Here is a 27,571-nt window from a genome sequence, read left to right as displayed (position 1 = left end):
CTCTATCATTTACAGTGTGCAGTACTTTGTCTCATTGAATTAGTTTGCAACTACTAATGAATGATTGTGGTTGTGAGTATCACATGATCCCAAATAATTGTTTACATAAGATAAAATTTACTTTTCTTTTGTTAAACAAATTTATGGATAATGTATTTCTGCTCCACAGAGTCTTTAAAGACCCAGGTTCTCTCTGTATTGTTGCTCTGCTGTTCATGGCTTGAACTCAGGGCCCAACATGGCTTCTGTACTCCAGAGAGAAAGAAGAAAGGTGGGCTGGAGAAAAAAGAGTACCCTTGTTCTGACCCTTATGGAAGGTTTTTGGAAGCTGCCATAACTCACATTTTCTTCTACTTCTCTGGCCACCTTTGAGTGGCCACAACTGGCTTCAAGAGAGGTTGAAAAACATGTTTATTATTGATGGCTGAATTGAGAGCCAAAAATTGATTATTATGAAAAAAATGAAGATGAAATTGAGGGATAACTAGAAGTCTGTACCCTACTCTACCTCTAGAATAGGTTGAAATAAATATTGTGGAGTAAATGAAGGAATGAAAATAGTGGGTGAAAGCATGTGAAGGTGCAATTGTTTTCCAAGGGAATTATATTTAGATTTTTATTCTTAGAACTTCATGCCTAATGTTCCTACTATGCTTGATAGAGTATTTGCTTTCTGGCTTAGTGACTATAGTCTTATGAATTTTAGGAAAAGAAATATTCCAAAATCATTTTTTAACCAAGCATGGCTTTACTGGATTCATATACAAATGATTTCTTTTGAAGGAAAAGAGATTTTTTTCTATATTGTATTTCTAAAGCTTGACAATTATCATTACATTTACATGAAATTTAAAAATTGCTTTGTCAGCTACTATCCATGTAATTTCTCTCACAATTCTAATAAAGAATTTTATGTGCATTTTCAAATAACTATTTGTATATTCTCTCTATGTTACTGTTGTCAAATGAGTATTAGGAAGGTAATTTACCTTTAAGTGTTGGCCCATTTCTTTGGTCTCTATGTAGATTTGAAAATTTTAATATATTTACTTGCTTTTTTCCATTCTATCCCAACTCTTCTGATCTCCTCCCAGGGAAGATAATTAAATGAGTATCTGGTGAGACTAATTTGTTTGCTTGCTTATTTATTTAGATGCCTATTAAGTAACTGAGGTCATATTCAGGTAGCCTATTTTACTGGAAGACTAAGGAGTACCCCTTTAGGCAGGAGAGTAGGGGGTTGGGGGTTCATTATATATATATATATATATATATATATATATATATATATATATATATATATATATACCACCCAAATCTCATTATCCACTGGAAAATAACAAAGCCTGCACAAAAATGCAACACACAAATGTGCAATTAGACGTTCTAATAAAACACACAAAACGACCTTTCTCCTGGGAACTCATTTAGAAACAAAGCAACGTGGGACTTGAGGGAGGGTGTGTTCAGAGCTGCAACCCCACATCAGTAGGCCATAGAGCTTGAGAGACATGATATGTACCGCAGGGTGTTGATTCACCTGGCTAGCATTTGGGAAGAGCACCTGGCTTTGCAGCTACAACCGCATCACCACCACTACACTACTGCCACCATCACACCATCATCATCCTCTTCTTCTTCATCATCATCGTCCCAAACATTTATGGAAGTCCTGCTGTGAGCAGGCCCTGTGTTAGCCCCTTTACAGGAGTAGTCTTTTAAAATTTTACCTATATTAATTGGTGCTAGTGTTAGTCCCATTTTTCAGAGAGGAAAATTGAGACTTAGAGAGTTTAAGTATTTTATCCAAGGTCACACTTCTTATAACTCAAAGTTAGAACACTGAAGCTATGAAAGTCAGCATTACTCCATTCAGCAACTGTTTAGAAAGCTGGAAATTTTATCAGACTTTGTCCAGAGATATGAATGAATCTGATCTGTATAGGACTAATGTAAATCAGAATATTGGGCAAAGGATGATATGACCCATAGTTTCAAACTTCAACCTTTGTGTGAGATCAAAGAGAGAGAGGTTTATTTGGTACAAAATTTATATTTTTGGTAGCACATTATCTAATTTAACTTGTATAGTCAGTTTACTTGAACACCACGGTTACATGGAATTTTAAATAGGGCATGAGATCTTATCGGTTTGTACAGGTTAGTGTGATGCCCCAATATATTACAGAGTAATTTGGACAGAGTATAAAAGCTATTTGCAAAATCCCCTTGAGGGACTGAGGAGAAAGGAGGAAATATTAAACTTCCCCATCTAGGGATTTGCTGATATTCTTGCAAGCAGTGGAGACAACCAATTCAATAAGCTGAGCCCTGGAACTTGGCACTCACCCCGTGAAGGTTATTCCTGCAAAGGAGAGGCTAAGGCTATTGAGAATTATGCCTGAGAGACCCCCCTGAGACCCTCCTTTTTTTCTCAGATATGGCCTCTCTTCTAAGCCAATTTGACAGATTAACTCACTGCCCTCCTCACTATGAGAGACATGACTCCCAGGGGTGTGAATCTCCCTGGCAATGTGGGACCTGACATCTGGGGATGAGCCAGGACTGGGCATCATCAGAATGAGAAATCCTTCTTGACCAAAAGGGGGAAGAAAGAAATGAGACAAAATAAAATCTCAGTGGCTGAGAGATTTCGCACAGAGTCAGAAGATTATCCTGGAGGTTATTCTTATGCATTATATAGATATCCTTTTTTAGTTTATGGTGTATTGGAGCAGCTAGAGGGAAGTATCTGAAACTGTTGAACTGTGTTCCAGTAGCCTTGATTGTTGAAGATGACTATGTAACTATGTAGCTTTTACAGTATGACTGTGTGATTGTGAAAACCTTGTGTCTAATGCTCTTTTTAACTGGGGTATGAACAAATGAGTTTTAAAAATTAAGGATAAAAAATAAATAATAGGGAGAGATAGAGGATTAAAACTGGGTAGATTGAAACACTATGGGTCAATGAGAGGGAGAGTTATTTTTTTTCTTTTTATTTCTTTTTCTGGAGTGATGCAAATGTTCTGAGAAATGATCCTGGTGAAGAATACACAACTATGTGATGATATCGTGAGTCATTGATTGTACAATATGGTTGCACTCTATGTGTGTGGATATTTCTCAATAAAAATATTTTTAAAAAGAGCAAGTGGCAAACCAGTGACATTGCCTGTCAGACCATGACCTTCAGGAAAACATATTGGTGCACATATGATGAAATTCAAGGGTGGCTGCATCCCAGAGGCCAGAGTGATTAAAGAAAGGGAAAGGGACTGATTGGTAAAATTGGGATCTGTTGGAATTGGAACTTTATGGGGATTGGTCAGAGCCAAATTGCAAGAAGGACTGGTGGGAAGTATTCTTTCCCAGGCTCCTGGTGGTTCTGCTAGAATAAATCAGAAGGGAGGCAAACTTCTCCCTGGTTGATGTTGGCTGTTCAGCAGCCACTCAGTCTCTTTCCAAAGCCTTTTTTCCATCAGGACCTTCACTGGATTTATGCCCCATCTGTGAATTAAGCTGGGCTCAAGGGAAGTTCAAAAGTGTTTACCACAGTGGGAAGCCAGAGCTGCTCAGCACAGACATCAGAAACCTACCATGGAATTATACTAAGTTTCCAAATGATTCAGTGGTTTTGGAATAGGATCTTCATGTTGGTTTTACAAGGACAGGAAAGTGTTTTCAGGCGCCTCCCTGAAATTCGTACACCAAAGTTAAGAAAACACTTCCAAATTTATTTCTATTGCATCCTCGGCAATACTTTATGATTTGATGGTCTGAATAGAAAGTGTTCTTCAGCAGCCTCTTCAAATTACCTTCATTGTGAATTCTTTATCTTCGTAAATGTGCTATTGATCAATTGATGTGCTTATTCTTTTGTGGTCTTTGAAAAGAGTTATTATGAATCCATTGTTAAATTCCTAAATGGGTTGAATCAATTTTCCAATGGCCTGAGAATAAATATCAAATTTCTGTCTTCAGGAACTATAAGCAAATAAACCTCTCCCCACTAATGAAATAGAGTCTCTTTTAAGTGTTATTGCGGGTAGGAGGGGAGAGTTCTCAGTTATTTGTCAAACCAAATGAAATGCTCTGATTTCCTCTTCGAACCTACTAAAGTACAATTTTTACACGTCTGTCAAATTTCATCGATATAAACTGTGTTGTCATAGAAACTGAAAAATAATGTCATGAATATTTCTATTTTATGTCATTAATTTACTCAACAAATACTTTGCAGTATTTAATATGTGCTTAGCACTGTGGGAAAAACAAAGAAAGAACATTTATAGTTTTCCTTTTTAATCTTAAAATCTAGTTGGATAGACTCTGGGAGATTAGAGAGAGAAGCTTCCTGTAGGTCTTAATCGGGGGGGAAAATGGGGAAAAAGATCAATTATATCAATGGAAAAATGCAGAAAAATGGAACTAAATAAGAATTTGATTTGAATACAGGGGAAAGCTTTGGAAACAGCAGGTGGGACGTCCAATCTACTGGGCCTAATTTCAGGTGTGATTCAGGTATTGGAGCCAGAAAGTCCAATAGAGTGAGCCAGGATAATACACAGCAAGGTGAGAGCAGAGGATAGGAAACAGGGGTGGAAAGTGAGATAGGGCTCGTAGCATGGAGGACATGCCACAGGAGTGGACATACCACAGGAGTTAAACATCATCCTCAGAGATATTACATGATTCCCTATTTAACTAAGTAGTGATAGTAGCTAGCATGTTTTAAATAATATGTGCCAAGCAGTTTCTAAGCTTTTTATAGGTACTAATTAATTAAATTATCCTAGAATATATTTCATAAGTTTGCTATTATTATCTCCATTTTATTAATGGGACAGATAATTTGCAAATTTTATGAGCTAGTAAGCTCAGAATTTGGACTGTGAGTCCAACAGCCTGATTCCAGAGCCTGTGCTCTCAAGCACTGCAATGTCCTGCCTCAGTACCAAATAAAATGTGTATGGAGTAGGCAGTTAAAGGAACACAGAGGGAGTGGCAGAGGAGTCACAGTGGGCTGGCAGGTACAGCAAAGGTTTTCTAGATATTATTTCATCTTTCTAGAGTTAAAGTTAGAATTTTCATAGGTGGAGAGCAAAGGCTGGTGGCAACCAGGCAAAGCAGAAGGAAAAACAGAGTCCAACTTAGCAAGTCCTGTACCTACTTTGTTAAGGTATGTTGGGGAAGACTATTTGAAAAGGAAAACTGAGCTATTAGGTTGCAAAGGTAATTTGGAACCAGAAGATGGAGCACTTTGAGTTGGGAGGAATTGAACAAGAAAACAATGTCAGGAAAGTGCCATGTATTAGAAAGAAAGGCAGGGTGAGCTTTCTAAAGGAGAGAGCGTAGTGAGAAAAAAGCAGAGGAATCAGAACCCAGCCCCAGGTGATTCCAACAATTAAAACAGAGGAAGGAAAAGAAGGCTGTTCCACAAACATGAAACTGTGAAGGTTAGGGCTTGGCTAAGGTGGTGGCAGTTTGTAAGGAATATGCTGGCTGAATAAATGAATGAATATGTGGGTTCCAGAGCCAACAATGTGAGAAAGCCCACCATGATGAGTGAGGAAGCATAGTGTGGTGTTCAAGTGTGGAGACTCTAGATGCAAAACAGGGCTCTGCCTCTTATTGGCTCTGTGTCCTTGTTACAGTTACTCAGTTTCTCTGTGCTTATATGATCATCTGCATGATGAGGTGATAACTATTCTGGCATCATTGGGTTGTGAGGTTGGAATGACCTTGCATTACATAGTGTATGGATCAATGTTTTTCACATAGTAAGTTTATGTAAGTGTTTGTTATATAATTTATTAAAAAACAAGAAGTCAGGCAGTGTAATGGTTGCTCAGTGGCAGAATTCTCGCCCGCCATGCTGGAGACTGGGAACAAACAAAACCGAACAAGAAGTCATTGTTTGGGCAAATAACTTCTATACCCTTCATACAGAAACCAGATGACAGAGAGGGAACATTCAAATATCTGCATGGATACTGAATCCTATAGAAGCCTTGCATTTAACTTAATAGATATTGTATTTATTGAATATGAACCATATATATTTTTGTTTTGGGGTTTGGAGGTAAGGAGGCAAGCAATATTCCTGATTTTAGGGATTTATAATATAAGGGGACAGAAGTATAAAAAGAAAGTCATTGACAACCTCTACTAAGTTAAACTGTGAAAAGTAATATAATAAAGGTACAGACAGCATTATAAGACCATAGTAGAGGGAGACACTGGTGATTCTTGAGATGAGTAACACATGCCTCCCAGAAGAGGTGACATTTGAGGTGAGCACTGAAGGGAGTGGGATGCATCTGGCCAGAGGGGACAGCAGGACTCTAGGATTAAGCAATCCACAATGATCTAGCACAGACCTAGAACCTAGCAGTCAGTCAACAACCATTTGTTGGTTGAATGGACACATGAACAAAGAACCAGGGGGCAAATCTGGAATGTTAGGAATGTAGTAATAAACAAAATGTCCAAACCCAAAGCACTCCTATTTAAATAATATCCTTATACACCCCACCACCACCACACAGTTTCTGTTTATAGGTAAGGGGATAGCTGAACTTTGTTTTGTTATTAACTATTTATGGATTCAAGATGTGGCATGAGCATTTGTTGATCACACATTTGTTGAGTTCTGTGCAAAGACTATAAGCATCTCCATGAGAAGTGTGGTCCTTGAGGACAGGGACCATGTGATATTAGGTTTTGCCTCCCATGCTGTAGTGGTTTGGAGTGATGTATCCTGTAAAAACATGTTCTTAAACTTAATCCAACTCCTCCTTCTTCTTTGAGCCAGTGTTTTGGAGCAGCTCCATGGTAAAACCTAAAGTTGTGGAATAGCAGCTGTTTTAGTTTGCAAAAGCTGCTGGAATGCAATATACAAGAAACAGAATGGCTCTTTAAAAAAAGGAATTTATTAAGTTACAAATTTACAGTTTTAAGGCTGTGAAAATGTCCAAATTAAGGCAAGGCTATAAAAAATGTCCAAACTAAGGCATCCAGGGAGAGATACCTCGGCTGAAGAAGGTTAATGACATTCTGGGCTTCTCTCTCAGTTGTAAAGGCACATGGTGACGTTTGTTTACTTTCTCTCCAGTCTTCTTCAATGGCTTCTCCAGGGGCATTTTCTTTATTCATCTCCAAAGGTCTCTGGCTATGTGGGCTCCAGCTTTTTCCAAAATGGTTCACTCTTAAAGGGCTCCAGTAAGCCACACCACCTTGAATGGGAGGAGACACCCCTCCAGGGAAACTTTCTGATCAGAAGTTATCACACACAACTGGGTAGGTCACATCTCCATGGAAACAATGAAAAAGATCCCACCCAGCGATATTGAGTGAGGATTAAAGGACATGGCTTTTCTGGCATACATAATAGCTTCAGACCAGCACCATAACCCATACCGAATTTTGAAACCTGTCCTGCAACTACTTGCTAGAATATGTTCTAAAAATTTTTGTTCTCTCTTTTTTTTTAATAATAGTAAAAAAAAAAAAGACACAAACAGACAAACAAACAAACAAAAAAAACCTATAGCTCAGATGCAGCTTCATTCAGTGTTTTAACATGATTACTTTACAATTAGGTATTATTGTGCTGTCCATTTTTGAGTTTTTGTATCTAGTCCTGTTGCACAGTCTGTATCCCTTTTTAAAATTTGTTCTCTTTTTAAAATTTATTTTTTACTTTTTGCATACAAATTATTTTTCACAATAAAAATTAAAAATATATATATAAACAGTGAAATAGATGGATAGCCCTCCTTCCCCTGAAAAAGAAACAGCCTAATAGGAAAATCACCATATTAAAGGTATCTCCAGAAAGTGATATTACAGGTTTTTTTTTAAATGTATTTAAATTTTTCTGCATTTTTCCCAATGGTCTTAAATTTAAATATTTTTAAAACACAGAATTTAAGCAGCAAATCATTAAAAATGAACATTAAAACATTTTAAATACTTAAAACAATGCTTGGCAATTGTGAGTAAATCAACCCATAACCTAAAAAAATCTATTCCTGTAGGTGGGGACTCTTATAAGTAAGACCTTTACTTAAGGTGTGGCCCAATTGACTCATGGGTCTTAATCTTATTACTGAAAGCTTTATAGAGAAGGCCACAGTGAGAGAGAAAACTAAAGGGAGTAACCAGAGACTGAGATTCAGTGGAAACATGAAGAAAAAGAAGCCAGGCGAGGTCAGCAAGTGCACTGCCATGAGATAAAAAAGTCAACAACCAAGGATCACAGGCAGCAATCCCCAGAGCACCACAGTCTTCTGGAAGAAAGCATTGCCTCACTGCCATCTTGATTTGGACGTCCAGCCTCCAAATCGTGAGCCAGTAAATTTCTGTTGTTAAACCCAACCCATTGCATGACATTTGCTTTAGCAGGCAGGAAACTAAAACACATGCCAAATTCAGTATCTATCAAGTAGTGGGTGCTCAGTTTTGAGTAAATAAAAAAAGACAAAAAGGAGGTAGACAGAGTAGTTCCTGCCATCTAGAATTCCAACAAAGAGCTAATCTAACATAGACCCTACAGTGGAATTACAAGGAATTAAGACAGCAGCTGAAGAAAATAAACGAATAAAATTCAGGATGGTGGGGTGCTCTTGGAACTTGCATAACTGTAATTGTGTTTGTGTGTGTGTGCATGTGCATATTTAGAAAGCAGCAACAACTGCTGAAATGCTAAATTTAAACTTAACAATGACTGGAAAGTCTGGTTGTGCTCCTAAACATTGCACAGTTGTTTATTATTCAGAAACAAAAGCCTAAGCAAAACCAAAACCTAGACTTTGTGTCCTTAAAGTTCAACTTGAGGTATACAAGATAAACATAAAGTGTTCAAAAATCAGTGTGCTGGTTTGAAAGGATGTATGTCCCCTAGAAAAGCCATGCTTTAATCTGAATCCCATTTTGTAAAGGTAGAATAATCCCTATTCAATACTGTAGGTTTGAAACTGTAATCAGATCACCTCCCTGGAGATGTGATTTAATCAAGAGTTTTTGTTAAACTGGATTAGGTGAAGACATGTCTCCACCCATTTGGGTGGGTCTTCATAAGTTTCTGGAGTCCCATAAAAGAGGAAACATTTTGGAGAATGAAGGAGATTCAGAGAGAGCAGAGAATGCTGTAGCACCACGAGGCAGAGTCCACCAGCCAGAGACCTTTGGAGATGAAGAAGGAAAACAACTCCCAGGGAGCTTCATGAAGACTGAAGCCAGGAGAGAAAGCTAGCAGATGACACCGTGTTCACCATGTGCCCTTCCAGCCGAGAGGGAAACCCTGACTATGTTCGCCATGTGCCTTCTCACTTGAGAGAGAAACCCTGAACTTCATTGGCCTCCTTGAACCAAGGTATCTTTCCCTGGATGCCTGTGATTGGACATTTCTAAAGAAATGTTTAATTGGGATATTTTCTCGGCCTTAGAACTGTACACTTATTAAATTCCCCTTTTTAAAAACCATTCCATTCCTGGTATATTGTATTCCGGCAGCTAGCAAACTAGAACAATTAGTTTTGATGTTGCATGGAATTTTCACTACCTTTACAAGAAAGTTGCTAGTGATATTTCTCATTATGTCTCCAGGCATGGAGTCTTTCAGTGAAATAACAATCATTGGCCTGCCCTTTAAATCACCCAGTACATGGTGTTCAGAAGCAGAGTAAGTTTACCTTTTGCAACCTTAAATCATGTATAATACACCTCAAGCGACTTGATGCATGAGACCAGAAATATAATACTGTAAAGCCCCAAAGACCATAGAGTAGCATGACGCGGTTTTTCCAAGTCCCCTCACTTTCATGGCTCACCTCTTTAAGGCAATATGCATGTGCAATACAGGTACATTTTAGGAAAAACTTTATTCATATCAAGGCTACAGAGTCACATGTACATTATGTAGGCTACACTCTTTTGACTTTTGTTATGTGAGTATCGTATCTCCCTAAATAGATTATAAACCATATGAGGTCATCTCGTTCCCAATCTTTACCCCCTTATCTGCTATCCACATGGTAGCCACCGTGTTCTTATAGAAAATGAAAGCGTGCATGTGTGTAGATATGTGTATTTCTTTGGCTAAAAACTTTCCAATGTATCCCATTGTCCTCATAATCAATTCCAAAATCCATACCATAAACCCATACCTGTAAGCTCTCACTCCACCCTTATCCTCAGAACTGATCTAGTACCACTTTCTCATTTCCTTAATTAACTCCAGCCACATTTGTCTTCTTTATGTTCATTAGATAAGCCAAGATTATTCCTATTTCTGGGCTTTCATATTTGCTGTTACCTCTTTTTAGCCCATTTCTTCATGTGCATTATCAATCAGCTCTTAGTTCAAATATCACCTCCTTAGAAAGATTATCCCTGGTCGTTTTAGTATAAATTTGTTTCTTCTTCCCTCTTTCACTCTCTATTCCATTATTTCCTCTTGTATTTTTTGTTCTTATTATTTATTGCTATATAAATTCCTCTTTGTGACTCTTATTACTTGTGTATTAAACTACTATGTAAACTCCAAAAGGAGAGGCTTTTTTTTTCCTTTTTTATCTGTACTTTTTTTTTTTAATCTGTACTGTTTTTATCTGTACTATTTTTGTTTTTATTTTTATCTGTACTGTTTTTTTTAATCTGAACTGTTTTTATCTGTACTTTTTGTTTTTATTTTTATCTGTACTGTTTTTTTTTAATCTGTACTGTTTTTATCTGTACTATTTTTGTTTTTATTTTTATCTGTACTATTCATCTGTACTGTTTACAGCTCTCTCTCCAGAATTCTCGGACCTACATATGTTTCAACGACCGGGAATGTGACCCACACAGCCTTGATGTTTGTAAAATTTGCTGATGATGGCAGTTCTAAGAAGAGTAAAAGTGACTACATGATTCCAAGTACTTGTCTCTAGCAAAGTTGGCAACATTTATTTTTTGTTTCTTTTTTTCCTCATTAATGTAGCCCTCTCTCTCCTCACTCTCAGTATTCTCAGTCCCTCTTTGAATCACTCTTGCTCCACCACAATCACCAAAGTTGACCTGCTAACTCATTCCCACTGTGATGTAGCTTATCACACTATACCAAGTCTTTGGCAGATCAAGGAAACAATCTCTAAACGTGGTATAACAGGAAGGAGAGGCAGAAAGGGAAGTATTTTGGTCGGGAAAAGGAAGACTTCTTGGTGCTGTTTCAATTACACCACAAAGGTAATGTTTGTATAGACTGGGATCCAGAGTCGAGATTTTCTGCCCAAACTGGCAAAGGAGAGAAGATGCTAAGACTATTCCACTTAATTTAAATGACAAGACTTACAGTACAAGCTTTGCTATATTTGGCTGCCGGCCTCTGTTATATTTCAGGGTCTGACCAAGATATGGGCAATCTCAGTCAATTCATTAATAACAAGGAGCTTCAGTCAGCTTTGCTTTTTGTTTTGTTCTGTTTTTACTGTGGCCAGAGTTCCCATCTCTGTCCTGCATGTCACTTACTCGTTTCTAATGACTGGCATAAGCCTATAAGCCACCACTTTTTGGCATTAATTTCTCCTTATGAATAATAAAAATGCAATTCAAACATATGTCTTCTCATTTTGTGATCCTCTCATTCTCTGCTCTTGCTCTTAATGCACATTGTTAAAGTCAAATCTGTTTGCTTTAATTATGTTAAGAGGTTATGTTGGAAGGTTATCCATTTAGTTTTTAGCAGCGTGAAATTGCACTTATATTATCATTGTCACTCTCTGCACATAAACAAGAACTTGATTAACAGTATCTAACCATGAGAAATAGATGTTCTTTTAGATGCAGATCTTTTTAGTAGATAAGCACTAGGTGTCACTAGTATACTCTGAAGTACAATTATCTATACCTTCAGAAGAACTTTCAGACAATCTGATGAAGAAATATAGGCATCTGAACAACAAGGGGACACTTTTCCTTCAGCAAACAATGATTTCTTTGTTCAAAGCCAGGCAAATAATTTTGATAACATTTTAATAAACTATAGCAAAAATAGAAACTAAATCACTGAGATATGTGGGCGACCATCGACATATATATATATTAATGATGTACCCGAGACTTGTGTGTGAATGTTTGCAAACTGATTTATGCTTTCCCACTGACTTCTTTTAAAAATTTAGATGTGTAATCCCATCCTTTCCTCCCCAATATTCTGTCTGACATTAATTTAAAATAAAAATTATTTCTGAGATCATGGGACTGTTCTACATTCTGTGGTTCCATGGGGGGAAATACACATATAAAAAGAGTCATTGTGCTGACCACTTTGGATTTGACATTTTACTGTATAAAAATCATATGCCAATAAAGCCCTAGTAAAAAGTCATAATTATTCATCTTAATGTTGCTTCCAACAGCTTTTTGCTTTTGTAAACTGATATTCTGTGATTAAGTAATTATTCTACATAGCATTTGCAAGCAGTTAGTCAAATGAATGCTCAAAGCACCTGATCTTTGCATGTCTTAAAATATGCCACAGAGCTAATTTCCGCATCTTAGGAATGCTTACCACTCAATACAGATTGAAGTTTTGATATTAAAGACCCTGTCTTAATGATTTTCACACTGCTATGGAAACATTTTGTTGATTACAATAACTGACCCTTTGAATATGAGAGAGCTGAGTGATGTGAGCAGGTTTACTATTGCCTAAATTACAGTCATTTTAAGGTGTGACTGCTATTTTGTTTTAAAGCAGAAACACCGACATATTCCATAACCACTGCTTAACTTCAATTATTTGAGTTCTCTTAAAGCTCAGCTGTAAATGCAGTCTACTGGGTAACTTTTAGTGTGTCAGCATAGTCTATCAACAAATGTCTAAATGTAACCCTTAATTTATGACTCTTTCTATAGACTAGGTGATCAGCCATTTCACTAAATATCTGAAACCTGGAACTGAAAGTTTAGATACATTTCTTTTATGGAAATTCTTTGTGTATGCTCTTTGGGGAAAAATTAAAAAAAAAAACATATCCAAGATTTCTCTCCTGTACTTTGCTCTTTTTTAACCAAACCCCTCAACTCGCATACCTTTCCTGATTTTCAGCCTCCCCTCTGGGTTCCTAACCTACCATTGCCTAATTCCTTTATTAAGCCCATGCTAATCTTTGAAATTGGCAGGATTCTCTTTGCACCTCACCTATCTACTTCAATTCCACCTCATCCATCTGCTCAGACTTTAGATACCTGTACATTCCCCTTCTCTTTAGACTTTTTCCATTTGGGTCTATGACTCTCTATTTACTTCGAATAACAAGTTAGGGTCCTTTTGGTGTTTTTCTGTCATTTTCTTAGTTTCAGTTCTCCAGAATTTCCAAACTGCAGGTGGACCTCTAATTCACAGGTCCTACACACCAACCCAACACGCTATCTGATGTCTTGATCTCCAGCTGAATCCTGTCAACACCATATGGGATTTTATCTGACCCCTGCCCTCCATTGTTGGAAGCCAAAATAATTGTATCTAAAGGGAAATAATTCAGTGAAAAATATTATTGGGTCCCTTTTATGTACCAGGTCCAAAGCTAAGGAATGGGGCACAAAGATAGGTTCAGACATTAGCCCTAATCTCAGTGACCTTAAAATATACTGGGAGCTGGGGGGGTGTCACATTTTCATAAGCTGATAATTTTGACATTGTAATGAATATTTCCATACACTAATCTTGTCAATACCAATAGAAGAGGCAGAAGAAAATATGTTTACTTCAATGACCTGAAAACAATCAAGCCTCTTCATTTGTAGGGCAAGGAATTGAAAAAGATCTGTTATTATATAACCATGATAATTAACTAGTTAAATCTCAATCAGAACATTCCTGTTAGGCTGGACCAAAAAGTCATGCAAGACTGTAGATAATAAAACTTCCCCCTTCTACACACCCATATTGGAATAAAGACAGAAAGTCAGACGACGCTTGCTGAGTGGTGCTTCAAACCACTTTGGAGACAGGTCAGTGAAAGAGAGCTTCCCTTTCTGTTTCCCAAGTGCCTGATTACTTTTGACTGGTACTTTCCATTCCTTGTCTATTCAATAATGTCATATAAAGAAGAGAAAAATCTAAAGCGTGATTCTTTTCTTCTAGGGCTTTTAATTTTTTTTTTTCCTGAAAGAATTGCATCTCATATGGAATTTCCATTAGTAGTCCATGGCCAAGACACAGAATAAAGATAAAAACGTAGAACAGCTTATATGAATGATGAGTAACACGCATTGTGGAATTAGGGGTCATAGCTATGCGATGCATCTATAGAGGTAGCCCTATTTGATGTGTACTGCCCTGCAGGGATGGCCAGTTCTAGGCAAGGTGTGAATCCCTGAAGCTGCTGCTGGGCCTCAGGCCACGTGTTATTGCATCTCAAAGGTGGCCCATGCAGGAGAGGGTGTAAACCCAAACTGGCAATATGAAAGATAAGTTTCCACCTTATCACAGACCAAGAAATAGCACAGATCAATATGATAATTTAATATAAACCATCACAGCCATTTGCAAAATAAATTAAGTGTTCATACATATTAAAAACAGTACCTCTGTTTAGGCCTTTGTGCCGCACTGGTTCACACTAGAAATGTGAATTAGTTCTCACAAGAATTACTTCAAAGATATGATTCTTGTATAAAGAGCCATTAAGTCCAGAGCACAGGGGGAGAACTGCTATGCATGCTGTGAGTATGCTCAGAAGGAAACCATCAGCACTACCACAGCAACAGCAGAGGTGAATAATGGGGGGAGGGACGAGAGTTAAGAGGAGGTTTAGATTTCCTATTTGGTGAGGGTGTGTTTATTGTTTTTCTTTCTCTTGGAAACAATGGAATTATCTGAAATGGAGAATGTTGATGGACTGTGGACTTTGGGCCCTTTACATGATGCCGGATGAATGTGGGTGGCTGAAGGATGCACTGACAGAGAAGTAGATTGGTTAACAATAGTGTATACTTATGAATAAAGGTTGTGCTGCTACAAAAAAGAACAAAGTCGTGAAGCACGCAATGATGTTGCATGGGACATTTGGTGAGACAAAATAAGCCAAAAACAAAAGAACAAGATTGGTATGGTCACCTTTAGAAAATGCTTGTAAGAAAACAGGGGTCTAGATTGTAAGATTTTAGAGCAGATACATTAAGTCCAAAGTGGCAGACTTAATATCAGATATTTAGAGATAAGAATGAAGTTGAACAGGTTGGGGTTAAAGTAATTCAGAATATAGGGGTAAGGAAGACAGTGTCTATCTTTTAGAACCACAAATACTCTTTGAGACCAATGGAAAAAAGGTTTATTTGATCTGGAAATGAAATTTTCTATAGTGCGTAATCTAATTCAACCTATTTGTATACTCATTTGAGCAAGTGAAACACAGGAAGCACAGAATAAGAAAGGGGTCCTTTAATCCAGTATAGATTATTGTGATGCCTCAAAACATCCTGGAGTATATTAACTAGATAATCAAAAAAATATTGACAAAGTCCCCTGAGGGAGGGGAGAAAGACTATGGAACTATTAAACTTTACCATCAGGGAATCCCCTGATACTGTGTCAAACTTGAGGGACACCCAAATCAATAGACCATGCCCTCGGTCATGAGGCTTGCTCTTGTGAAGCTTACGTAGGTAGCGGAGTTTAGACTATCTATAGGCATGCCTGAGAGTTACTTCTGGAGGATCTCTGTTATTGCTCAGATGTGGTCTCAGTCTCTCTGAGCCCAACTCTGTAAGTCAAATCATTGCCTCCCCCCTTAGTGGGACATGACATCCAGGGGTGAAAGTCTCCCTGCTGACGTGGGAGATGACTCCCGGGGATGAATCCAGACTTGGCACTGTGAGGTCAACAGCTACATCCTGACCAAAAAGGGGAAAAGAAGTGTAATTAATAAAGTATCAGTGGCAGAGAGAGTTCAAATAGAGTTGAAAGGCTACTCTGGGGGTACACAAGCTTCAGGTAGACCTTGCTACTTATCATAACCTGCCAACCCCCCAACCAGGACTATTCCAGCCAATCCTAAAGAACACCTAGGAATATATAAGATTCCACAAGGGTTCCATGCACTAGAGTAACTTTCCAGAAACCTACAACCTCCAGATGGGTCCCTGGTTCAGATGAGTCCTGAAACCTAGCCCAACCTCTCCAGAACATCAGATAGTTCCATCGTCCTACTCCATATTAGTGAAAGACCCTTCCAATGTCAAAAATTTAGAATTTCCACAGCCCAAGCAACCCCAAAAAGAGGTATGGAAAGATCAAAGGTGATGGTGGAGTTGTACATAGAAGATAGGATTTAACAAATGAATATGAATGCTGAATCATTAAATTACATCTCTTCTAGTCTCCAGTATTTTAGAGCAGCTAGAGGTAAAAACCTAAAATTATGAAATTGTATCCTATGTCAAACTCTGACGTATGTTCTACAATTAATTGTGGTGCTGGGCTTTGAAATTTATAGCTTTTTTGTATAAATGTTATTTTTCACAAAAAAAGAAAGCAAAAAGTTGATCGTGATGATAAAAAGCTACTTAAGCCCTCTAGTCTCCTATATTCTGGAGAAGCTAGAAGGAAAAATCTGAGAGGATCATATGGTAGCTCATGACAAACTCTGGGATCTCTCCTGTAATCATGTGTTGAAGAGTGCTTTGAAAACTATTGCTTTTTTATTTCTTTGCTTTGTATATATGTTACATTATACAATAAAGAGTTAAAAAATTGCACAAAGCTAAAAAATGAGTTAAGTTATCCGAATAAAGTTGCAGGATATTAGTAAAAAAAAAAAGAAAAGCAAATAGCCTCTGATCAATCACATATGTTTCTAAATCTTTTTGTTTTCTGCCTTGACCTTAGCTTTTGTAAATAAAGCCTCAAGAATTTGAAAAAAAATACCAGTACCCAATGCTTACTAACTCAAAACTGAATAAGCATCATATCTCCAAGAGCAAATAAATTCCAACAGATGTGTTTGTCAGGATGAAATTGGATTGTGCCTCAAGTGTCTTGTACTTGTAGGGTAGCAATTGTAGAACAGCATCATTTAGGAGTCCATTATCGTAAAGAGGGGGAAAACTTTTGAAGTCATCCTGAAATACAAGTAGGTCTCAATCTTATTTCATCATTGATATATAGTGTATATGTAAATGTGTTTATATATGTGTGTTTAAATGTATATATTTTACTGGTTGCAACACATATGTATCCTCTCATTCTTTAATCACAGAATATGAGAGTTAGATAGGACTTCAAAGATCATCAAGACTAATGGTTCCATTTGTGATTTTGCTCACAGCCAAATCACTGGGAGAGGGGAGACATAGGGATTTTTCAAAATACAGAATCCCTTGTCTCACTGCTAGAGATCCTGATTCCCTGGTATTGGAGTGGAAATTGGGAATGATTTAGTGATAGCTACATTTGAGAACCACTTATCAATCAGTCCAATTCTCCTCTTTTACAGATGAGGAGACTGAGAGTTGGACATGTCTAGGAAGGTTTAAATGACAGACAAAATACAAATAAGCCATTCTAAATTAGCCTTCTAAATTTCCACTTGAATTATTATGGTAGCAATGATGCTTCTTGAACTTAGATTGGGATCACTTGATATTCTTCAATTTTAATAAAATGCTCTGTAGAAAAATACTCTATTTTGAAGCCTATTGCATGATACCTAATCTATGAGTTTTACATTAAAAAAAAACTAGTAGCAACATTATTTTGGCATTCAAGCAAGGCTGATATGAGCATCAAATGCAATTGCAACTTTAGAGAAGTAATACAAGTACATAAACATATGCATTTAATCTAAGAATGAAAGTGAATTGTTTTTTAAGAACTGCCAAATTCTTTTAGAAATGTGGGTATTACTTGAGGCAATAGAAACCTAGGGCTAAGTGTCATTGAGTTAAATAACATGGTTCTTAGGAATGTGGAGCATGTCTATGTAAAAACTGAATGATGAAATAAATGAATGTAGAGTGCATCTAGTACACTTCCTTAAGTGTGTGGCTTTCAAAGTTCTCTCCAGCTATACTCAGGGAAATGTTCATGAATGCTCATGATGGCCCCTGTCACTCAAAAATAGGAGTTATAGTTCAGAGGTCAAGGGTATAAAAATGCTTCCTGCAGAATAGGAATTATGCACAACTTGTGTCATGAAAAAGTGCAACACTTTGAAAGAATATCACAAAATTTGGGACAAAAGAAACACTGGATCAATTTTAGGAACAAAGAATAAATTTGGAAATGGTGAAATCTGCCCCAAAATATGCAGAGGTACCAGTAACTACTATAAAAGAAGCTGCAACCTACAAGGAAGGTAGAATTGAGATGTGTTGGATGATGTGTGACTAAGGATATCAACTCAGAAAAGCATACCTCACATCCTGCCCATCATCCACCCCCAATAAACTAAGAAGATAACTTTAAGAATTTGAACTTCTCTTAGCATAACACTAAAGATGTTGAATAGACAGGATTTTCAATTATAGAGGTCTTTGCTGGGACAGTGAATTCTATGAGGACAAATATTTCCAACCAGCTTGGAAAACGATCAGGATTGAAGGGCACTTATTTGTATGTACATACTAATGATTCAGAACACATTTAATAAAGAGAAATGGCCTTGGAGAAACTAGGCAATTTATACATAGGAAAACTTGAAATTTGTGGCATGTGAATTGAAAATTACAGTCTTTCTGATCATGCAGTTATCTCAAATCCTATCTCAAATTCATTTTTAAAACTAGACTATTAGTCCGTGATGTGATCAATTTATTTATAGAATAGGCTAACATGAAAAATTTAATACAACTATTAATCAAATCACTTTCAAGTTATCAGTGGTTGTCATCAAACAATAACTTAGAGATAATTGTCAAGCAAAGGAACAAAACCTTCTGAGATAGCTCTTTTCAGCTTCAGATGAGATCAAAAAGTAAAGAAATTTCATCTTTTATCTTCAGATGAAAGATAAATAATTAATATGTAAAATCAAAGAAGGAAGTTTTGTGTAGAAAAAAATCAAGACTAAAGGAGGACACAAGGTTCTGGAGCAACTAGAAGGAAAAATCTGAGAGGATCATATGGTAGCCCATGACAAACTCTGATATTTGTCCTGTAACTGCTTGTTGAGGAATGCTTTGAAAACTATTGTTTCTTTCTTTTTTTGCTTTGTATATATGTTATATTATACAAAACAAAAGTTGAAAAAAGGAGTAAAAAATAATAATAGGGGTTCCCATTTAAGGAACCCTGGACCATACCCAGTGCTATGCTGGGTGCTTTATACACAGCACCTCTGATTTTCCTAACACTCCTTCAATTTTATTTTATTTTTTTTTATTTGCTGATGATGTAGCTGAACCTCAGAGAGGTTATGCCACTTGCGCAGAGCTACGTACCTGGTACGTGGAAAAGCAGGGTTTGATTCTATGTCTCTGTTATTTTTTTAGTGTCCTTTATTTCCCACTCTTATTGACTTCCTCACCCCCTGTGCCAGTTTGAAACTGTTGCATACCCCAGAAAAACCATGTTCTTTAATCCTGATTCAATATTGCTGGGTGGGATCTTTTTTTGTCAATTGTATCATATATTACTTTTTATTAAACAGACTATAATAAAAAAAAAAAAGAAGAAGAAGAAAGGAGGACAAGAGGGATTATGGTTGCCAAAAAGGCACTGGAGAACAATGTGTCTGAGAACGAAGTTCAAAAACATGGATGAAAGGCTTAGGAGGCGAAAGGGTGAGAAAGAAGAAAGGTAGACCGGGAAATTTAAAGTGGGCAGGTTTATTTCTGCGCCCCCAGGCAGAGCTCACGGAATCCAAGATGGAGAGAGGTGAGTCTGCGCCTAGGAATCAGTGACAGCCAAGAATTATGAGGTATTTATGGAGATACTGCAGCAAATTCTAATGAGAGATGGTGTTTAACTCAATTCCGAAAACGCTCATTGGGCATCAATTATGTACAAAGCTTTGTGTTACATACTCACGGTGGTGCATAAATGACACAGTTATTCCTCTCCAGAAACTCCAATGCTAGAATGAGTAGGCATTCCAGTGCAAAATAGCTGTGATAGGAGACGACCAGTGGCAAGCACTGCCCTGAATCTGGAATCAGGAGAATGAATGAATAAAACTGTCCTCAGTCTGAAAATCCCTAAGGGTTAAGTATAAACCATTTCAGCACTGATAACCTTACAGTTTCTACTATTGCCACGTGGCTGCTTTAGCTATTACACAGAAATGCCAGGCACGAAGTTGTTTACCTGCATTGGGACTTCTTTGAATACTTTTGGTGACTTTGATCGTGTAATGTTAGCATCCGCTATTTTATAATTCAAGTCCTTTCTTTTATTGCATAACAATATCATCTAAATCTTCATTAAATAGTACCGCTAGAGCTGATGCCAAAGTTGAGGCCTGAAATATTGCTAGAGAATCCCTAATTTTGAAACATGTCTTCAATGCAATATAATGCTACGAAGAAGACCAAATAGCCACTTGGCTATGTTCTGCTGTAAACTTAAGAAAATCTATTTTGTGAAATAAGAGAAAATCTATTTTGTGAATTCTGAGCAGGAGAGCATGAAAGGAAAAATGTCCTGTAATGGTTAAAATCCACATGGTCCAAATGCTCCCGTCAACTTTACAGTTTACACTTATTCTCATGGGAAAACTCTCATTAAATTGTGCAGGTTTTAAATTGTATAAGGTCTTCAAGAATTCATCACTTGCATAATATGCAAGGGCTTTGTGTTCCTGGATGATACGAAATTGTAGACAATTGTCTGGAGAAGGTCCAAATCACGGGAGCTTTGTGTGTCTTATAAAGCTTTTGAATGTTTTTTTTAAACCCTTGTGTTGAGGGTTGACTTCAGCAGATCCCAGCAAGGGCGCTGCTCTGCTACATATGAAACCCCAGCCTAGCCTGTAGAATTTAACCTCTGAATGAGAGAATGATGAATGCCATTTTTGAAAAAGCATGACACAATCAAGTTTCTGTTTTAGATAGATCACTATGACAGCAGTATTGAGGAGGACAAAACTAAAGATAAAGCTTCCTGTTGGGTAACTAGCTTTGTGATTAGGTCAAAAAAGACTGGGGCCTTCCATCAATGATGGAAGATTTGGGGAAGAAAATCATAACTTGAGCCAGTCAGTCAACAAATATTAAGTGATACCTACTTTGAGTCAGGAAGTGTTCTTGGCCTTTGGAGATCACTCAGCACATGGAGTTTGACTGGACATGTCAGTTTTCCAATAAACTAACCCGACACTAGGGGGATAGGAGAAAAGGAAAGATTAATTCTAAGCATCCTGTAAAGGCTACTTGGAACAGAGGAATTTGAATTTGGCCGTGAAGGAAGAGGAAACTTTTGAGAAGCAGATATTGAGGAACAAGGTTGAGGTCAACCAATCAGACCAAACAAACTGAATATGGGAAAGTCAACTTGCCTAATTGAAACTTTGGGGTTTTACTGGTTATAACAGGAGATTAAACTGAATGTTTAGATAGACACATGTGAAGAGTTTTGAAGGACAAGTTGAAACCTTTCAATTTTATTCTGTATTCCGTGAATGGTCTCCGGAGCATTTCATAGCAATATCTAGATCACATTCAAAAGGGAACATTAAAGATGAGGTAAGAGCTATTCATGGTAGGATGAGTCCAGGTTTAATATATGATAGTTGCTTGATTTTAAAACTTTCATCACATACCAGTTATTCAATGACAGATTCAGTGTATTTTTTTTTACTTCAGTTTTTTTCCACTCTTTTGCTTTTTTGCATACGTGGGGTGTAACTGGGCATGCTTTTTATAATGCATGAAGTGTATCATTATCTAGCATAAGAATTTTATACTGTCCCAAGACTTGCTCATTTTTCTCCTATGTTAAAGACTTAGTATGGATTTGTTAGATTAAATACAAGACAGTTTGATGGAAATCTACTTTTACTTGTTCTGAATTATCATATTATGTTATTTTCTCTCTCATTACAAATGTGTATTCCATATCAAATGCTAGTTAAATTTCAAAGAAATCATTTGCATTAAATCAAATACTGCATTACCCTCCCTCTTCTAAAGAGTAAAGCAGATATTTAATCAAAAAGAAGACATTGCCAATTTCAGATCGTTCTTGTCTTTTAATTTGCAATTTATACATTCTTGCTAATAGCTCATTCAGTTCTATGCTAATATAACTAAAGCTTTAAAAACGTTTGAAATCAGTTTTAAGATGAGGATTGAAAAGACTTGTTTATCTGTTTCTATTTGATTTCTTCCTCACAGTGTTTGAAATAGTCTGCTGCATGATATAGTGGGTTATACCTTTAACCAAAAGCATTAATTATCTTTTCCTACAACCTGATTCAAAATTCACTGCCTCTAAGAAACCTTTGAGGATTGATTTTTGGCTATATGTATTTCGCTTTACTCAGTACCACCTCAGAACTTAAATCATTTTATTCAGCAGGAACAAACAGCAAGCTCAGGTTTCTTATCAGTCTTTAAGGTTAAGCAGTCGCTCTACCACACAACTGCAAATACAAAGAAGATTCAGTAACAACTTCAAGGGACTATAGCTAAGTTAAACATTTGGCAATTTCCAAGACTGAAAGTTTCTTCTGGGTAAAAAGTTATCCTGTCAATTATTTGGAGTCCCTCACATAACCTGAAACAAAACAAGCTACACGTTTCTCATGCCCTCTGTTGAGTTCAAATCCATGCCAAGCTGGAGGGCAGAATAGGTTTTAGTTTTAGTGGAAAGTGAGGGAGGAGAACCCCTCTGGAACAAAACCTTTGCAACACACTGTGATAAAGATAGACAGCTCATGGTGTTGGCAGCGGAGAGCTATCAGCTAGAAATTAACTTGGATAGTAAATGCTACTCTGGAAATCCTTCCAGGGCTGAGGTTTCATTGCTCCTGAGGATGGTAACTAAACTTCTCAGCTGTTGGCAAGAACCCAGCAGCTGAGAACTTATTCTCTATTGCAGAAGAATGATCCAGTCAGAAAGCAGGAGCAGGGAGGCACCAGGGAGTGGGCAGAGTGTGGGCATGCCATGCTTCTCACTCACTTTTGAGCCACTCGACACATGGATGGAACACGATGGGAATATTTTGTTGGCCTTCTCCTTTATTATGTTTGGCTCTCTCTCTATATGTATCAGAGGAATGTTCTCTTTAGCCAAGTGTTAACAGGTCAATAACTACATAGCCTTATCGATCACTGTCTCTTTTTCTATACATGTGCGATGAAAAACTCCCCCACTGTATGTGTTTTCTTTGGTACTCCTTGCACAAAATGTCAAACATCAAGCTCAGGTTTCTTTGTATCCATGTATACAAAGGATTTGTACTTTTTGCTTTTGTTAATCTTTTCATAAGATTTCAATCCTACTGTGATCCACATAGACAATGTGATATCTGACGTATGATGGGAAGCTGAGACAGTACCATGGTAATAGAGCTATGAAATGGATGGATAGCATTGCTTTCCTGGGCTACAATGGTCACAGAAAAACCAAAGATCTTGTATATTACAATTAGACACTTATCTTGAACTTGCATCCATAGTTATTAGAATGATACATAGTTCTATCAACCAATACTTTAGTAGCCCCTTGTGACATTTTTGCATTACTTAAGGTAACACAAAAATGCCAATGATAAGGATGGAACACTTATTTTATCAAGGCTTTGATATGGTACCATTATCCCTCCTTTCTTGTCTTTCCTGATAGGGATTCTTTTGCAAACAGAATCACTAATGGTGAACTACAGGTCCTGGTACCACTGGGGTGGTGGCGGAAGGACTTCTTCGTTAGCTAGACTGCCATTGAAAAAAATGCATCGAAGACCAGGAGCCACAGGAAGATTAAGCAGTGAACGTGAAGAGCAGGACTCCATGGCTTTTGCTTCAGGAACCTGTAGTCTCCAGACAAACAGGCCCAGAAATTGTGTCTACCTAACTCAGAGTTTAAACTAGAAACCCAAGAAAGAGCAGCAATAAAAGAGCTGCCTAGTAAGCCAGTGATTAAGAATATAGAAGTCCACAAAAAGTTGATCATTATCCATCAATCATCCCTGAAATATAACCTGGCCAAATGCTAAGCTGCTTGAGATGGACATATCTTCTAAGAATTACCAAAGGGGAGAGGAATATAGCTGACAGCCTCTCTTTCCCCTGCTCCAGCAGTGACTCTTCATCACCGCCAGTCAGTCTCCTGCTCAGCTGTCAGCACAGCCCTCCCTCTTTCCAGCTTTGGCAGTAGCACTGTGACCCTGAATTTCAGCTACTCTCTTTCCCATGTGTGGGGAATCAAAAGTAGCTTCTACAGATTGAACCCTTGGGTGTGGGATGGTTATATAAATAGGGAAGCCTTCCTTGGCAATCAAACCTTAGGGATATAGACTTGGGAAAGAGGAATGTCCAGGAAAGGGTTGTCAAATCCCCCAGAAATGCACAGAATCCAAGTTGAGGCCTTCAGTACCTTGGGGACACAACATCTGTATCCCCCCTTAAAGCTGTTTTTGTTATACTTGACTTAATCAATAAATAAAGAGTAGAGCTGAATTTAAGGGACAAGGAAATAACCCTAAGGGTATGGCCCAAGAAGGACTTCCCTACCCCAAGGTGAAGTAGGTGCAAGAAAAATGAGTAGGCAGAAACGGAAAGGAGAGCCTGAGGTCTCATTGCAACAGCTCACAGTTGTGATTTTGATGGACTCCTAGTCATCAGACATAAGACAAACAGGAAATAAAGGGCATGGGAGAGACAAAAGGGCAACAAACAGGAAATAAAGGGCACGGGAGAGACAAGAGTACACAACTTTCTCTCTCAGTAGTTTTATCAAATGAACCAGGACAGGGATAATTTACTGCCTCTATTTAACTATCACAGGCAACTTTAAGTTGAACAGTTAGTGTTTACTATAAAATATATAGTCAATAACTGCAGTTGACATTGACCTTGGCAGAGTAACTTAACAATTCTCCATCCTTCTTCAATGAGCCTCTTCCAGGAAGAAACCTCACTTCTCCATCCAAGAAACTATATCCATTCATTCCCTCAAATCCTTCTCAGAAATTTTAGAATAAAGAGAATTTTGAACTGAAAAAGCTATTTTAATCTTAAAAATTAATGTATCAATATATTCAAAAGGGAGTTATGGTATGGAATTGATTTTGGCAGACAATTTTGTTACTACCTATTGGCTCATCCTGCATATATTTTAAATCTATTCTCCTTATAAAAAAAAATCCTCATTTGCCTACTATTTTTATATATTAACTTTTATAAAAGATTGATTAGCCACAGGGTAAAGAAGAGTAATTACTCAAAAGTCTTTTTATTATGAGGAAAGAATGAATTGTTGCTTCCTATGAAATAAAGCTTGAAGGATATTAAAGAATGATGAGAAAGAAAGAATGAAAGAAAGAATGAAAGACAGACACAGATGGATTCAGGGGGTCTGAAGCTCCGCGATAACAGACCAGAGACATCAGACAACTTTATTCTTAACTGGTTCCTGCTTATATACTGCAGGGTTCACATGACAAAGAGTAGGCATGCACCTGGTGAGAATACAGAGTGCTTACTTAAGATGACAACAAAGAACCTGGGGCTAAGACAAAGCAAACATTCTCTTTCTCCCAGACTGTTCTCCATTAAGCAAATAACTATCTCCTCAATTTCTTGCTGCCATTTTAACTCCAGTTGCTCCCAACAAATTCTGCAGGTCTTGTTTTAACCCTTGACTACTACAATGAGTGGTTTGAAAGAGTTCATTAAAATACCCTCTGCTATTATTTATTCCACAGTTCTTTGTAAAAACATGACATTCTTGTAAACTACATCTATGGAAACTATAACCTGAAGCAAAGTATTTTCTCAAAATTATCAGGCATAGGAGGCAGAAAACTCTTCCCATAAATTGTTTATTGACCTTTCTGCTAAATCAACTTTGCAAAGAGCCTCTGAAGAATTTTCAGTATTGTTGAAATATCTTCAAATTCAGTATCTGCCAACTTGCAGGTTGTGAGGTTCTTAGGAGACTAGTTAGAGGTTAGTTGTAGGGAGGTAGAAACCCTCAAGTAGACACCTTGTTGAAGGCTGGCCAGGAGCCTGCATTAATGAAAAATTAAATTCTAGGTTGAATTCATTGTCTTCAGTAAGTTACTGCCTTTAGGTTTTTGCACTTTAAACCGAGGATATTTGTGAATCAGCCAGCCCCGTGTAATCGGTGTTTGCTGTCTCTAGTATACTCTTCTAGGGTTTTAGGAAATGAAGCAACATTTCTGAATATAAGTTTATAATGTAAATGAGAATGCAAACTATATAATTGTGTGATTCTTAGATACTATGCAAGAAAATAAATGACAACACCAGTATTTATTTTTGAATATATTATAAATCAAGAGTATATGAGCATAATTATAGTCCAGTGGTTCTTGAGGCAAGTATTAATGACTAGGAGGATATTTTCCTTTTTGGTATAAAGCATAAGGATTGTGGTGTTTTGACAGAGCAGTGCTTCATGAAGTACTTTCCATGCTGCAAGGTGAACTGCTCAAATTGACTTTCTGTGGTTTAATAAGTTTGGGAAATGCTGCGTCTTGCTTCCTTTTGACTAATGCATAGTATTCCATTAAATCTCCAAAAGATCTTCAATAAAGAAGTACTTTCCCTATTAAAATGGTATGGGATAATAGAGGTCTGCAGAACAAAGTGGGATGTGATAGCATTTTGACATTTATTTCACAGATGAGGAAATAAATGATCAATATATCATACATTATTACTTAGTTTTGGCTATACTCACAGTTATGGTAAGAAGAGAATTGAAAAAAATGTAAAAATGCCATTGGATATAGGGTGTGGTTGGCCTAGTCATGAGTGTCCAGAAAAGAAAAAAAAAAAAAACCTAGGGGGCAGCTGCTAAGCACTTGCTTAAAGTCTGGGTATTTTCCATCACCTCTTCTCCTTAGGACACTTGCAAAGGCCTGAAGCTTCCATCATAACTGGCCCTTGGAACTGGGCTTCTAAGGAACTACTACACCCAAGGCTAGGTGCACTGGATAAGCTACACTCTTTCAATTGCCACTAACGCTGACCATGGGTGGTGAGAAGGTGGCTCAGTGGCAGAATTCTTACCTGCCGTGCCAGGGACCTGGGTTCTATTCCTGGTGCCTGCCCAAACAAAAAAAAGAAAAAAAAAGAAAAGAAAAACATTCTAAAAGAAAACTCTGACCACATTTTATGGTTTATTTACATTAGTAAGCTTTTGAAAGAAATGGCCAACTTTCCTATCATATGCAAACGTCTCTAGTCTTTATTTGACCTTATCTGATTGTATCTGTTGTCTTGTATCACTGAAAACATAGGCTAGGTGACACACCACTGGTAGGAGGAAATGTCACCCTTCTCTTGCAGAGTCCAATTTATCCTAGGTCAAATCTCTGTCAAAAACATGGTAAAGCAGGACCTAGCTGAGAAAAGGAACTTTAATTTCTGTCTCTTGGATCTTGAGGCAAAA

The sequence above is a fragment of the Tamandua tetradactyla genome, chromosome 18, assembly GCF_023851605.1.
Source record: "Tamandua tetradactyla isolate mTamTet1 chromosome 18, mTamTet1.pri, whole genome shotgun sequence".
Taxonomy (NCBI): domain Eukaryota; kingdom Metazoa; phylum Chordata; class Mammalia; order Pilosa; family Myrmecophagidae; genus Tamandua; species Tamandua tetradactyla.
This window is presented reverse-complemented; position numbering follows the sequence as displayed.